This window comes from Arachis hypogaea, chromosome 19 (assembly GCF_003086295.3).
Source record: "Arachis hypogaea cultivar Tifrunner chromosome 19, arahy.Tifrunner.gnm2.J5K5, whole genome shotgun sequence".
Classification (NCBI taxonomy): domain Eukaryota; kingdom Viridiplantae; phylum Streptophyta; class Magnoliopsida; order Fabales; family Fabaceae; genus Arachis; species Arachis hypogaea.
This window is the reverse complement of record NC_092054.1, coordinates 103,190,101-103,203,342: the sequence shown is the minus strand read 5'-3', so window position 1 is coordinate 103,203,342 and position 13,242 is coordinate 103,190,101. Positions and strand designations below refer to the sequence as shown.

Sequence of the window (13,242 nt, the reverse complement as noted above, 5' to 3'; positions counted from 1 at the left end):
TAAAAGCGTGGCCTAAGGCTCTAAAGCGTGCTCAAACTCCAAAGTGTGTCCAAAATTCTTCTTTTGAGCTTGTTTTGTGCTTTTTTTGCTTCTTTTTCCACTAATTTCCTACAAATTTTATCAAATTAAAGGATCAAAGCAATATACTATTTAAGCACTAAAATACTTGATAATTAAGCATGATTTATTAACTTTTAATGTGAAAAAGCATAGAAAAACCTAACATGATGCACAATCATCATTGAGAGCACGCCATTTGAACTTTTGTAGCTCCAAAAATGCTCCTTCGAGTGCATGGAGGTCAGATCCTGACAGCGTCCGCAGTCCTTTCTCTGTCTCTAAATCAGACTTTTGCTCAAGTTCTTCAATTTCAGCCAGAAAATACCTGAAATCACCATAAAACACACAAACTCAAAGTAAATCCGAAAATATGAATTTTTCACTAAAACCTATAAAAATATAATAAAACTTAAACAAAACATAATAAAAACTATATGAAAATGATGCCAAAAAGCGTATAAAATATCCGCTCATTAGTAACCCATGGTCAACGGGATTATATGTCACATATTTAAAGTTGCCCAGGCACGCTCTTAGAATCTGCAGTGCATTCTCTAGCTTGTGGTTCAATGCTATCCAGGCATAACTCACACGGAACCCATGTAGAACAAGGATGATTGTCACAGGTCATCCTCAATTCATGATATGAAGAATGAAAATGCATAAGATAATGGAACCAAATGTGTATTGAAATAGAACAGTAATATTATTAATCCATGAAAATCAGTAGAGCTCCTAACCCTAACTTAGGAGGTTTAGTTGATCATGCTTTTACAGAAAGTAAAACATGTAAAGGTAAAAGTGAGGCAGAAGATCGAAAGTTCTTAACAAATATGATCTTTGTTCTATTTATGCTAATCTAATAACTAAGAGGTACAAAAAGTATGATAGAATAGACTAGATGTGCGAAATCCATCCTTCGACCGACTTAGGTTGAGTGCTTGGGCTGAGCTTGGCGTCCAACTTTGAGGAATGGGCATTGAACGCCCATTAGAGGGTGAGTGGCACTTCCTTATGCTTTGGTGGGCGTTGAACGCCCAAAAGAGGGGTGATTGGCGTTCAACGCCAGCTTTGGGTCTCCTTTGGGGCGTTGAATGCCAGCCAGGGGGTAGCTCCTTGGTGTTCAACACCCAGTATGGATAGTCTCCTTCGTAGAAAAATATAGACGATTATATATTGATAGAAATCTCTGGAAGATAGCTTTCCAACGCCATTGAGAACGCGTTATTTAGACCTCTGTAGCTCCATAAATGCTCGTTTGAGTGCACGGAGGTTAAATCCTGATAGCATCTGCTATGCTTTCCTTGCCTCTGAATCAGACTTTGCCAAAGCTCCTCAATTTCAGCCAGAATTTACCTAAAATCACCATAAAATATAACAACTCAAAGTAGAATCCAAAAATGTGAATTTTGCACTAATACCTATGAAAACACAATAAAACTTAAACAAGACATAAGTAAAACAATATGAAAATGATGCCAAAAAGCGTATAAAATATCCGTTCATTAGTTACGACAATCCTAAGGCTTATACATAAAAATATATATATATATAGAAAGGAATTAATAATTCTAGAAGCCCGATGAAGAAATAAGCTCAAAAACCGAGAATCAAAAAGCGCAACTCATTCACGCTTCATACAAACTTAAAGCACAAGATAAGTATACAAGATAACAAGATATAAGTATATAAGAGAGTATAATAGTCATAAGTGACGAACGGATTTTCTAATGGTAAAGAATTTTACAGATAAAGTCTCGTTGTAAGTATAGTTTCTAAACCAGCAAAGAATCCTTTCGTACAAAAGTTTTGGTTGTCACAAGTAACAAACCCCTAAAAAGTAATAACCGAAGTATTTAAATCTCGGGTCGTCTCTCAAGGAATTGCAGGGAGGTGTATTTACTATTGGTTATGAGCTTTCTGGAAAATTCTGAGTTTGGGCAATGGGCAAATAAATAATTATAAATTAAAGCAATGAAAATTAACAAGAGGTTTTATGTAATTAAAATAAAAAGCCTTGACTGGGGGAATGATTAATTGAAAGTTCTATCCTTGTTGGAATTCTCTCAAGTGTAGTATAAAGAGGTTGTTATTTTCACTTAGTTAACCCTTATTAAATAAAGGAAAGTCAAGTGATTGAGCTAACTCTTATTCGCAAATCCTAGTCCTCTCCCTTGGGAAGGTCTAGCGCTAGTAAATACAGAATTAGCCAATAACTTCCAATTTAACTAATCACTTGAGCATTCCAACTCAAGTGTTTCCTCTTAATCAACCCCCATGTCAAGTTGGGAGTCTACTCTATCAACATGCATACCATCTTCGTTGTTGGGAGAAGGGAGTAGAAAAGAGACATGATAATGGAAATAAAATTGAAAGCAATTAATTAAATAATAAAATTGAGAATAAACAAATTAAAAGTCGAAAAGAAACTAAATTAAAGGAACATTGAACCTGGAATTGAGAAGAAGCAATCCTAAAATTAAGAGAAATCCTAAATCCTAAATCCTAAGAGAGAGGAGAGAGCCTCCCTCTCTAGAAAACTACATCTAAAACCTAAATTTGTGAATTTGAATGTTGTGTGAATGAATGAATGGATTCTCCCACTTTGTAGCCTCTAATCTATGTTTTTTGGGCCGAAAACTGGGTTTAAAACAGCCTAGAAATCGCCTCCAGCAATTTCTGATACATTCAGCACGCGGCACTGTCACGCATACGCGTCGTCCACGCGTACGCGTGGATTGAATTTTTGCCAGGTCACGCGTACGCGTGATCCACGCGTGCGCATTACCCAAAAGCCAGGAAACTATGGTAAATTATATATTGTTGCGAAGCCCCGGATGTTAGCTTTCCAACACAACTAGAACCACCTCATTTGGACCTCTGTAGCTCAAGTTATGGTCAGTTAAGTACAAAGAGGTCAGGGTGGACAGCTTAGCAATTTCTTCAACTTCTTGTATTCCTTCCACTTTTGCATGCTTCCTTTCCATCCTCTAGGCCATTCCTACCCTATAAATCCTGAAATCACTTAACACATATCAAGGCATCGAATGGTAATAAGAGAAGATTAAAATTAGTAATTTAAAGGCCCAGGAAATATGTTTTCAATCATAGCACAAGATTAGGAAGGAAAATGTAAAATCATGCAATTAGTATGAATAAGTGTGCAAAGACTTGATAAAAACCACTCAATTGAGCACAAGATAAACTATAAAATAGTGGTTTTTCAATCTTCCCACACTTAAACATTAGCATGTCCCCTTGCTAAGCTCAAGAGAAGCTATAAAGGAGTGAAGGGGAATGGTAAAACTTATGAAATGCAACCTATCTATATGAATGCAACTAAATACAAAAATACTTCTACCTACTTGGTTCAAAGTAAACAAATCTTTTAAGAACAAATATGAACTGGATTTCACTAATTCAAATCACAAAATAAAGTACAAGTAAACTTGCAGAAGAAAATAGCTCATGAAAGCCCGGAACAAAGAATTGAGCATCAAACCATCACCGGAAGTGTATACACTCTAATCACTCAACTGTTTAAGGTTCTACTCTCTAAATTCTCTACTAACCTTGCTTTCTAAGGCTTGCTTTTCTTCTACCAATCAACAAAGAATTAATGCACAGACACACATATCAAGAGGTCTTTTAAGGGTTATAATGGGGTTAGGGTCAAGGTAGGATTGTATTTGGTCAAGTGGACTAAAATCTGAATCCTTAATTAACTTAAACTTTTCCCACCTAACTTAAGACAATCCATGTAATCACAATACAAAATCTAACTACCCATTTACTATGTTTACCACATATTCATGCATCCGATTTTGAGTACAGTACATATGCATTGCTATCACAATTTACTTTGGGGCATTTTGTCCCCTGTTTATTATTTGCTCTTTTTTTTTCTTTTCTTTTTCTCCCATTTTTTTCTTTCTTTTTAATTTTATTTTTATATTTTTTTCTTTTGTTTTTCTCAATGCATATGATTGAATTATTGAATGCATGAACCTGTTCTAAACATTTCTTTCACATTTTCATAAAGAAGTTTAACATACTTAATTTCCAAAACCAAATGTTTCCAAACCCACTTTCCCCACACTTAATTCATGAGCACTCTCACTAGTCTAAGCTAATCAAGGATTCAAATTAAGGACATTATTGTTTTCCGCTTAGAGTTAGTGATGAGCTAAAGTAAAGAACAAAGGGGTATAATAGGCTCAACATTGGTTTGCAAAGGATAATGAAAGGGTAAGGCCATATGGGTATGTAAGCTCAATGAAACAAAGACCTCAATCATATAAGTGCATGCATACATCAAATAATGGAAATATAGAATTAAGCAAGACAAAGATCACAATTTTAGAGAGAACAACACACACCAAAAATAAAATATTGGTTGATAAAATGCAACCAATTCCAATAGGCTCAAAATCTCATAGGTTTTGTGTGTTCGAGCTCTAAACCATGTTCCAGTATAATATTCCTCCAAACAAGTTTATCAAAAATTTTAAATCAAATTAGTGAAATGTTATAAAAAGTTTCTTGAAAAAGAAAATATTACTTTAACCAAGTGGTGGTAAAATATACACAAAATCAAACAAATATGCAATCAAACATGCAAATACAACAATGAACAAATAAAGAAAATAAAACATTGGTGTTGAGAAGGAAATAACTAACCCACGGAAGTCAGTATCGACCTCCCCACACTTAAAGATTGCACCATCCTCGGTGCATGCTAAGATATACGAGTGGACGTGTTGCTCTAACTGACACTTTTCTCCATAGATTATGCAGATGGACTTGTCTGTCACCCCATTGAGAAGCTTCTCGTTTCCCTTCTCGGTGGCCATCATGGAAGAAGAGAAAAGAGAAGAAAAGTAACCCAAAAATAAAGATAAGAAAATAAATAAAGTATGGGTGGATTAATGCCAAATAATGAGGGTCTCAATTACATGGTAGCTACAACATGCAAGTGAGAAAATAGTAGAAGCAAATGGCATATCAATAGTGTAAAAGTTGTAACAATAGGGAAGAGAGTGTGGGTAATGCAAGACAGTGTGAGTGCATATCAATGCAAAGGAATACAAGTATCAGAAAAGATCAACATTGACTTAAATAATATTACCCAACAGTGGAAAACAAGTCACTAAGCACCAAAAGAAAGCAATAAAAATGCAACAGTGGAATAAGAACATTTAACACCAATAGAAAAATAATAAACATAGAAAAGAAAATAAAAACATGCATACAGTTAAAATGCAATGAATGAAAATATGCAAATAGATTAAGTAAAATAGAATGAAAGAGAATAAGGAGGAGAAGTCAAAGAAATGAAGAAGAAGGAAGTAAGAAAGGAAGAAGAAAGAATAAGAAGGGAGAGAAGAGAGAAGGAGAAGGGAATCTGCGAAACGACGCGTAAGCGTCGACCACGCGTACGCGTGGGTGAGCAGAAATCCAATCGACGCGCAAGCGTCAATCACGCGTACGCGTGACCACTGGTTGTGCTAAACGCACAATACCAGCACCAAGGCAGCACAACTCTCAGCCAAGTCACCCATTGACGCTGATTTTCCATCCACGCGTACGCGTCACTGACGCTTACGCATGGGTTGACTAAAATACGGGTGACGCGCACGTGGTACGCGTGGGTTGGCTCGTGCGTAAGGGACCTTTCCTGCACAGCTCCCCCGTAACTTTCTGTAAGGTTTAGCGTCGCATGTGAGGCGTGTGCGTGATTCACTCGCACGCGTGGAACACACTTTTCTCCCTTTTTTTTATATGCAGAATAAAAAATGCAGAATGCAGGTGAATATGCAGAAATTTTGAATGAACACTAATAAAAATAAAATAAAATAAGACTAGGAATAAAAAGGAACGATTATACCATGGTGGATTGTCTCCCACCTAGCACTTTTAGTTAAAGTCCTTAAGTTGGACATTTGGTGAGTTCCTTGTCATGGTGGCTTGTGCTTGTACTGATCCTTGAATCCCCACCAATGTTTGTAATTCCAATGGCCTCCAAGATCCCAAACTAGGCGCATACAACCGTCAAGAAATCTAAAGTAAGTGACAAGGCCCCAAAAGTGTTGATTGTTGGAATGAATTCTAGGGTCCCAAACCTTGCTTTTGCACCCATCTTTGTGCTGATCATCATTGTTCCAACCGGGTGGTAAGTAATCTGAATTCTCACTGAGGCATCCAAACAGCTTCCTATACCCATACAATTTAGTATTCTTCCAACCATGATAATTCAGCCGTGGGCTTCCTACCACAATGAACCTAGGATTGTGTTGCCAACCACTAACCATCTCCCTCTTACTCTTATAACCACAAAGAGCTCTAAGTTGCCCATCCGTCTCAAGCAAAGCATATTCAAGTGGGCTAATTAAGCTTAGAGATGAGAGATTTACCCACTTGAATGAAGGGATGGATGGTGATGGCTTTGGGGGAGAGGTCCCCAACAACCTTGGCAAGGTGATCTCCAACTCCATTCCCTTGGGCTCCTCTTTGATAACTTCCACCTCTTTGCAAGCTTCTTCAATATCAACCTCTTCCTCTTGGTAGCTTTCTTCCAATTTGATCTCTTCTTCATTGATCACCAAGGACATGGGAGGTTGTGCTTCTTCTTCTTTAATCTCCATGTCAAGTCCGATGGGAGAGGATTCAAATGTAGATAAGAATTCATCAATGATTGAATCCAGCTCTTGATCATCCCCTTCAAAGTCTTCAACCATGATATGCCTTGGAGGTTGTACACCCTCATCAACATCAAATTCAAAATCATTAGAAGGGGGCTCTATGACTGGGCTTTCCCATGGACGTTCTGCATCTCCTAAGTCTTCGACCAATTCTTCTTCTTTGATAATTCCGGCTTCCTCCACTTGTTCCAATACAAAGTCATGCTCCTTACTGCCCACCAGAGTTTCTAGTGTCTCCTTCATGCTACGTTCTTCATTAGATTCTCCATATGAAGCCATGGGGGTTCCTTGAGTGTTCGAACGTCGGGAAGCTAATTGATTTATTGCTTGCTCCAATTGATGAAGGGTTGCATGAAATCGATCCACTGTTTCCTTGAGACGATCCTTTGATTCTTATTTCACTCGGCTATCATAAGTAGGATCATAGTGCTCTTTGATTGATGGATATGAACATGGTGTATATGGAGGTGGTGGTTCCTGGGAGTAATTGGGTTTGAATTGGGATGGCTCTATGTATGGTTCATACGGTTCATAGGGTGGTTGGTATGGTGGATATGGGTTAGGGTCATATGGAGGTGAATGGTGTAAAGGAGCTTGTGAGTATGTTGGTTCAAAGGTATGTTGGGGAGGTGGTTCATAAGCATATGGTGGGACTTGTTGGTAACTACAAGGGGGTCCACCATATTCAGCATCTTGGTACGCTCCCTGGAATGGCTTTTGACCATAGTAATTTGGTGGAGGTGGTTTGTCAAGAAAGGGTCCACCATAACTATTGTCTTGGTATGCATCACTGAATGGTTGTTGGTAATAGCGAATTGGAGGGGGTTGTTGCCAAGAGGGTTGATCAAATCCTTGTGGCTCCTCCCATCTTTGATTCTTCCAACCTTGATGCATGTTCTCATTATATCTTCCATTCCTTACAACAACATTGGAATCAAACTTAAAGGCAGAGGGGTGAGAATTCATAGTAGCAAAAGAAATAAAAACTAATAGAAATTAATGAAAATAAACTCCTAAAACTAGAAACACTAACAAAGAAACGAAAAAGCAAATATTTACAATAACCAATAATAAGGCACACGTTTGCAATTCCCCGGCAATGGCACCATTTTGACGAACGGATTTCTGCTAGTAAAGAATTTTACAGATAAAGTCTCGTTGCAAGTATAGTTTTTAAACTAACAATAATCCTTTCGTACCAAATGGTGTGTCAAGTTGGGAGTCTACTCTATCAACATACATACCATCTTCGTTGTTGGGAGAAGGGAGTAGAAAAGAGACATGATAATGGAAATAAAATTGAAAGCAATTAAATAAATAATAAAATTGAGAAGAAACAAATTAAAAGTAGAAAAGAAACTAAATTAAAGGAACATTGAACCTGGAATTGAGAAGAAGCAATCCTAAAATTAAGAGAAATCCTAAATCCTAAGAGAGAGTAGAGAGCCTCCCTCTCTATAAAACTACATCTAAAACCTAAATTTGTGATATTGAAAGTTGTGTGAATGAATGAATGGATTCTCCCACTTTGTAGCCTCTAATATATGTTTTCTGGGCCGAAAACTGGGTCAAAAACAACCCAGAAATCACCCCCAGCAATTTCTGATACGTCCAGCACGCGGCACTATCACGCGTACGCGTGGATTGAATTTTGGCCAGGTCACGCGTACGCATGATCCACGCGTGCGCGTCCCTCAACAGCCAGGAAACTATGAAAAATTATATATCGTTGCGAAGCCCCGGATGTTAGCTTTCCAACGCAACTGAAACCGCCTCATTTGGATCTCTGTAGCTCAAGTTATGGTCAGTTAAGTATGAAGAGGTCAGGCTGGACAGCTTAGCAATTTCTTCAACTTCTTGTATTCCTTCCACTTTTGCATGCTTCCTTTCCATCCTCTAGGCCATTCCTGCCCTATAAATCCTGAAATCATTTAACACACATATCAAGGCATCGAATGGTAATAAGAGAGGATTAAAATTAGCAATTTAAAGGCCCAGGAAATATGTTTTCAATCATAGCACAAAATTAGGAAGGAAAACGTAAAACCGTGCAATTAGTATGAATAAGTGTGCAAAGACTTGATAAAAACCACTCAATTGAGCACAAGATAAACCATAAAATAGTGGTTTATCAATAAGGAACTAGCCTCAACCCGCGGAGATTAGGCCGACTAGTCAATATACAGACATACAGAGTTTCGATGGTTAAAACAGCTTATACAATCTATCTCTCTACAAAGTAAGCCTATAAGGCAATCATAAATACAAAAGTGGGAGAAACTAAGCAGAAATATCCAAAAAGATGCCAAAATATGATAAGGATCCTCTGCTCTGTCACCATCACGTAACTCACTAAGGTGGGTTATGACCTGCTTCTGAAAAACAATAACAAAGTATTGATGCCAGGGCATCTTGGCCAGTTTCACTGACCTTTTCTTTACTGTTTTTAGGTTAGTTTCATGCATTTCTTTAGGAAATAAGCTAGTTTTGGGTAAATATTCACTTATGCCTTGACTCAAGCATACATTGTGCATTTTACATGATTTCATGAGGATTTTGCATAAGTTTAGTGACAAATATTATGTTGCATTACTCATGACTTGGACTAGAGCTTTGATGCACTTTGTTGCTTGATTTCAGGACCAAAAAGAAGCAAGAAAAGGGGAGGTAACTTGCAAAGATTAATGAGAAAAGTGATTGCCAATAACACTCTCAAAAAGCCATCAATGCCCACGTTAGAGAGTCACGTTAACCAAGTTAACGTGAACTCTAACGTGGAGAAAAGAAGTTGAGCCAACGTTAGTGACACTCAACATTGTCACTAACGTTGGCAATTACTCATAAGTGGCCACGTTAGAAGCCACGTTAACCTAGTTAACGTGGCCTCTAACGTTAAGGGGGAGGGAGAGAAGCCAACGTTAGGGACACTCAACATTGTCACTAACGTTGGCCTATGGTGCTAAGTACCATGTTAACTCCCACGTTAACTTGGTTAACGTGGGAACTAACGTAGAAGATGAAGAGTTGTCGACAACGTTAGTGACACTCAACATTGTCACTAACGTTGAAGCAACCACACAACCCCCAAGAGTCACGTTAACTTCCACGTTAACTTGGTTAACGTGGAAGCTAACGATGAGAAATGAAGGATGAGCCAACGTTAGTGACACTCAACAATGTCACTAACATTGAGATGGCTAAAAGAGGACCACGTTAGAAGCCACGTTAACCTAGTTAACGTGGACTCTAACGTGAGACCTAGGGGCACATTGGAACGTTAGTGACAATGTTGAATGTCACTAACGTTCTCGAAGGATGGCAAAGGCCACGTTAGAAGCCACGTTAACCTAGTTAACGTGAGCTTTAACGTGAAGCAAGAAGGGGCACACTGGAACGTTAGTGACAATGTTGAGTGTCACTAACGTTCTCGAAGGTTGACAAGGCAACGTTAAAAGCCACGTTAACCTAGTTAACGTGGGTTTTAACGTGAGGCAAAAGGGGTGCATTGGAACGTTAGTGACAATGTTAAGTGTCACTAACGTTCCCGAACTTGGACTTTCACTAAATGATTAACACTCCTTACGCCCTGAGCTTAAGTCTCTACCCACTCCGCACTTTCTCTCTGCAAGTAAAGCCAAGCCCAAATAAAGAAAGGAACTGCTTCAAACTCAAGATCCAAAGGCCCAAGACTTGAAGAGTGAACTAGAAGCTGAGAAGAGTAGTATATATAGGAGTAGCTTTGAATTGTAAAATAGTTCTGGAAGCTGAAGAACCACTCTCTGTATTTTACTTTCTTTGCAATTTCTAGTTTTATGATGTATTCTCCATCTTTGTTTTCATCTTCAAGAGCTATTAACAACTAAATCCCTTTCATTGGGTTAGGAAGCTCTGTTGTAATTTGATGGATCAATACTAATTTTCATTGTTCTTCTTCTATCTTTCCTCTTGATTTTACTTGAAAGTTTTCGATCTTCATCCAATTGAGTAGTTATCTTGGAAGAGAAGCTATTCAAACTTGGATCTCTTTTGAACCTTGGAAGAGGAATGAAGAGATCAAGCTAGAAATGCTTTCTCATGCTGGACCAAATTGGGTTTGGATGGGTATGTGACTGTAACCCTCTCAATACTTGGTTTGGGAAATGCACGTGGTATAATCAGTGACCATACTTCATCTCTTCTCATGAGCAATTGACCAAGGAATTGGCTATTGATTAAGATTTGAGAGATTGAATTGCAAGAAATTATAATTCAATCACTTAAGATTGCCAAGGAGATCAATGAGTGCATTGATTGAGGAAGAGATGAAAATGAACTTGATCCGGAGAATTGCAACATCTCCTAAGCCCAATGAACTCCCCATCTCTAATCTTACCCATTCTCTTTAATTTCTGCCATTTACTTTTATGAGTAAATCCCCCATTCCCATTTACAATTCTGCAATTTATTTTCAGTCATTTACTTCCAGTCATTTAATTCTAGCATTTACTTTTCTGTTATTTACATTCCCGCCATTTTATTTTCTGCAACTCTCAACTCAAATTCTGGATTCGCTCAACTAGAACATTCTTCTAATTAAAGTTGCTTGATCAATCAATCCCTGTGGGATTCGACCTCACTCTATTGTGAGTTTTTACTTGACGACAACTTCGGTACACTTGCCGAAGGGAGATTTGTTGAGAGACAAGTTTTTCGTGCATCAAGTTTATGGCGCCGTTGCCGGGGATTGATTGTGCATCAACAATGATTAGATTGGAAGATCACTAGATTGAGCATTTTATTTTGTGAATTTTATTTTTCTGTTTGAGTGATTTACTTTTTGTTTTAGTTAAACTTCTTCCCTTCTCCATCTACTCTTTTGTTTTTCTTTGTTATTTTCAATTCTGTTTGCTAACCCACTAATTGTTTGATATATTGCATCACCCACAACTAACATCAATTCCGACACAAATACTGTCTACACCTATTTTCTCTGCTTGTACTTGTTGGTTGTATGACAGGGAGAAGAAGCGGGGCTTCAACTTCCTTTGATTCTGAACCAGAGAGAACCTTCCTTAGACTAAGGAGGGAGGCAAAAGAAAAACGAGTAGTTGGTGCTGAAGAAGAGAAGGAACAGTTTGAGGAATACTTTGAACCAAACATGGAAGAAAACATGGAAAATCATCATGAAGAAGAGATTCACAACCATGGCAGAGAAGGTGGAGCAAATCATGCTGGGGAGGATAGAAGAGTTTTGGGCTCTTACATTAATCCAAACCCAGGCAATTGTGGAAGTAGCATCCAAAAGCCAACAATCCATGCCAACAACTTTGAACTTAAACCACAGTTCATCACCCTTGTTCAGAACAATTGTTCGTTTGGAGGAGGTGTTCAAGAAGATCCCAACCAACATTTGACCACCTTCCTGAGAATATGTGACACAGTGAAATCTAATGGTGTTCATCCTGACGCCTATAGATTGCTCTTATTTCCCTTCTCACTCAGAGACAAGGCAGCCAAGTGGCTGGAATCCTTCCCAAGGGAGAGCTTGACAACTTGGGAGGATGTGGTGAACAAATTCTTAGCAAGATTCTACCCTCCTCAACAAATCAATAGGCTGAGAGCTGAGGTTCAAACCTTCAGGCAACAGGATGGTGAGACTCTGTATGAAGCATGGGAGAGGTTCAAAGACTTAACAAGGAGGTGTCCACCTGACATGTTCAACGAATGGGTCCAGCTGCACATTTTCTATGAAGGGCTCTCTTATGAGTCAAAGAAGGCAGTAAACCATTCATCTAGAGGGTCCTTGAACAAGAAGAAGACCATTGAGGAAGCCATAGATGTTATTGAAACAGTAGCAGAAAACGACTACTTCTATGCTTCCGAAAGAGGGAACACAAGAGGAGTGATGGAGCTAAACAATATGGATGCTCTGTTGGCCCAAAACAAGCTCATTACCCAGCAGCTGGCTGACCTCACCAAGAAGATGGAGATGAACCAAGTAGCAGCAATCTCCACTTCATCAACAACACAAGAAGGAGTAAACCAAGAAGCAGAAGGGAGTCAGGAGCAAGCCAACTACATTGGGAATTCACCAAGGAAAAACTATGATCCATATTCCAAGACCTACAACCCTGGATGGAGAAATCACCCGAACTTTGGGTGGGGAACTGAGCAAGATCAAAACCAAGACCAGAGACGTTACAACTCCAACAACAATGCAGCTCACCAACAATTCACCCAGAGGACATCTCAACACCCCCACAACAACACTTCTCCACATACTTATCAAAACCAAAACAGCACATCTGCTTCGAACCACTCATCAATTGATGACAGGCTCTCTAAGATTGAAGCCTTACTTGAAGGAATATGCCAAGAGATTCAAGAAAATAAGGTGTTCAAAGAGGAGGTGCGAGCCAATATTAAGAACCAGGGAGAAACCATTAGGAAGATGGAATTCCAGGTGGGATATTTAGCCGAGAAGATTCTCAAACCTACTGAT

The 13,242-nt window shown here is 38.6% G+C and overlaps 1 non-coding gene across 1 annotated transcript; it reads right to left on the bottom strand.

Annotated features, from left to right (window-relative positions):
- Positions 1 to 12,351: 12,351 nt before the first annotated feature.
- LOC112782034 (small nucleolar RNA R71) lies at positions 12,352 to 12,455 on the bottom strand. Its single transcript, XR_003192777.1, has one exon. It is a non-coding gene; the product is annotated as a small nucleolar RNA R71 (small nucleolar RNA).
- Between the last annotated feature and the right edge of the window lie 787 nt (positions 12,456 to 13,242).